At 49.4% G+C, this 2,638-nt stretch overlaps 1 long non-coding RNA gene across 1 annotated transcript; it reads left to right on the top strand.

Moving 5' to 3' along the window:
* Nucleotides 1–1,454: 1,454 nt before the first annotated feature.
* Nucleotides 1,455–2,017, top strand: LOC308186374. Its single transcript, XR_013944040.1, has 2 exons — nucleotides 1,455–1,591; nucleotides 1,706–2,017. It is a non-coding gene; the product is annotated as an uncharacterized lncRNA (long non-coding RNA).
* Nucleotides 2,018–2,638: the final 621 nt, after the last annotated feature.

Below are 2,638 nucleotides of genomic sequence, written 5' to 3'. Positions count from 1 at the left end.
GTTTTTAGGGTTAGGGTTTCTAGGGTTTGTTGGGGTAGGGGTTAGGGTTAGATCCGTGGTTGCCATAGGGTTAGGGGTCAAGGTTCTTAGGGGTTAGGCCTAATATTAGGGCGGAAGGCCAAAATAAGAGGGGAGGAGCCCACCCAAAATTGAAGGGTTGAAGCCCAAAGTTAGGGGAAGGAACGTCAAAATTGTGGGGTCCCCCAAAATTGAGCGGAAGAGCTCTTAATATTGGGGGAAACCCAAAAAAGGAGGGTGGGGGACTCTAAAATTGGTTGTGTCCCCCCCAAAATTGGTTGTGTCCCCCCCAAAATTGGTTGTGTCCCCCCCCAATTAGGGGAGGAACCCCCAAAATTGGGTGGGCGAACCCCCATATTGGGGGGGAAGAACACTTAAATGGAAGTGTGAAATTCCAGAATTGAATGTGGACCCCCCAGAACAGTCTTCAGGGGTTTAGTGTGGTAAATTTTATCGGGTTAGGGCTGCAAGGGTTTTTAGGGTTAGGGTTTCTAGGGTTTGTTGGGGTAGGGGTTAGGGTTAGATCCGTGGTTGCCATAGGCTTAGGGGTCAAGGTTCTTAGGGGTTAGGCCTAATATTAGGGCGGAAGGCCAAAATAAGAGGGGGGGAGCCCCCCCCAAAATCGAAGGGTTGAAGCCCAAAGTTAGGGGAAGGAACGGCCAAATTGTGGGGTCTCCCAAAATTGGGCGGAAGAACTCTTTAATATTAGGGGGGAACCCAAAAAAGGAGGGTGGGGGACTCTACAATTGGGGGGGGACCCCCAAAATTGGTCGGGTCTCCCCAAATTAGGGGAGGAACCCCCAAAATTGGGTGGGTGAACCCCCAAATTGGGGGGAAGAAGACTTAAATGGAAGTGTGAAATTCCAGAATTGAATGTGGACCCCCCCCAGACCTGGGGAGGAATCCCCAAACTTGGGGGGGACCCCCAAAATTGGGGTTAAAGCCCCAGATCCCGGGGAGCTAAGCCCCAAATTAAGGGAAGGAACCTCAAACATGTGGTGAGAACCCCAACATTGGGGGAAAGAACCTTAATATTAGGGTGGCAGGCCAAGAAAGGATGGTGGGGGCCTCCAAAATTGTGGGGGGCTTGGAATTGGGGGGAATCCCCAAAATGGAGGGGGAACCCCAAAAGTGGGGGGGGGGGGGCGAAGCACCAAATTAGGGGAAGGAACCCCAAAATTGCGGGGAAGAACTCTGAAATGGAGAGCTGAAAACCCAAAATTGAGGGGAAACCCCCCAAAACGGCGGGAAAACCCTCCATAAACACGAAACCGGTAATGTAACAGAGCAAAAAATGGCGTCCTACGGCAAGGTGCGAGGCTCAATTTTCTGGGGAGTGCTGGGAAATGTAGTTCTTGGCCACCGGGTTTCCGGGAGTCCATATTGTTTTCCCAGAGCATGCCGGGAGATGTAGTTCTCGGACACTGGGCTTCCGGGAGGCCATGTTGGTTTCCCATCTTTGCTAGACTCCGGGTGCTCTGGCTTCACAGAGAAACCCCCAAACTGAAAAATGTACCTGCTAATATATTGGGCTCTAAATGTAGCCCTGGGTTAATTGAATAACAATCCCTGGGTAAGATTGAAGTGCAGGAGGGGTTGGCTACGGTTTTAAGAGCCGGTTTGCAGAAAAGGGATTTCCCGTTAAGAAAAAGCATATACTGATTGTTCTCTTCCTTGCTCTGCCAAGACCTGAAGCACATCTTGGAAGCCAGGCAGAATCCGTGGAGCCAATGGAGTTCTCAAGCTCGACTTCAGCTTCTTCCCAGCTAGAAGAAGCAAGGACACGCCGGCTGAGTTCCACAGGCAACGCGCCCGTATCTGTAGACGAGGATTTAGAGATGCTACTTTGGGAACTCTCAGACGGCATACTGGAAGCCGAGCTCGACTTGGACCCAGGGAAGGATGAGGATGACCTCCTCCTTGAGCTTTCCAAGATGATTGATGATTGAACTGCATAGTCCTATGGTATATTAAAAAAAAAAAAAAAAAAAAAAAAAAACCAACTCTTCTTCTTGTTGGATACCCTGAGGTGATCCTTTTTCTAACTGAGGCTTTGCAATGAGACTTAAAGCACAGTTGGAACTGGTAGAAATTGGCAGGATTTGCACTCAGTTGTCCTAAGTTTTCCTGCTGGTCAGAGTTAAGGTCTTGTGCATAGTTCCGTAAGTATAGGTGGCTACCTTTGATATCAAGAGGACAAAACACTTGTTTCTTTTGGCACAGAAAGATGTCCATCGGCACGCTGTGGTGGCTGTGAATTGACGTAGTGATGGAGCGATGCTCTGAAGGCTTAAACGGAAAGCTTCTTCCTTCCGCCCCCCCTTGGCACAGCTCGATGTTGGGCACATTGTGAAGCCTGGGTGTTCTGATTTCTCGGACAGTTGATACCCAAATCCCGGAGTTACTATGTCAACTCTTGACTTTTATTTGTGTATGCCATTGTTTTGACTGTAATCTTTTCAGATGATGAAGCTGTAAGGGCGGGAGGGAGCAAAATAATTATTCTAGCGTTGTGGACCAAACATGCTGCCAGGAGTGGTGGTGGTGGGGTCAGCCCACCCGGCCTTACTTTCAATTATCAGGGATGATAAAATGGTGTGAAAAGCAGCAGCTCTGCGAT

The sequence above is a fragment of the Anser brachyrhynchus genome (assembly GCF_964034855.1).
Source record: "Anser brachyrhynchus genome assembly, contig: SCAFFOLD_206, whole genome shotgun sequence".
Lineage (NCBI taxonomy): Eukaryota > Metazoa > Chordata > Aves > Anseriformes > Anatidae > Anser > Anser brachyrhynchus.
The sequence above is the reverse complement of the archived record's forward strand: the minus strand, read 5'-3'. Positions and strand labels throughout refer to the sequence as shown.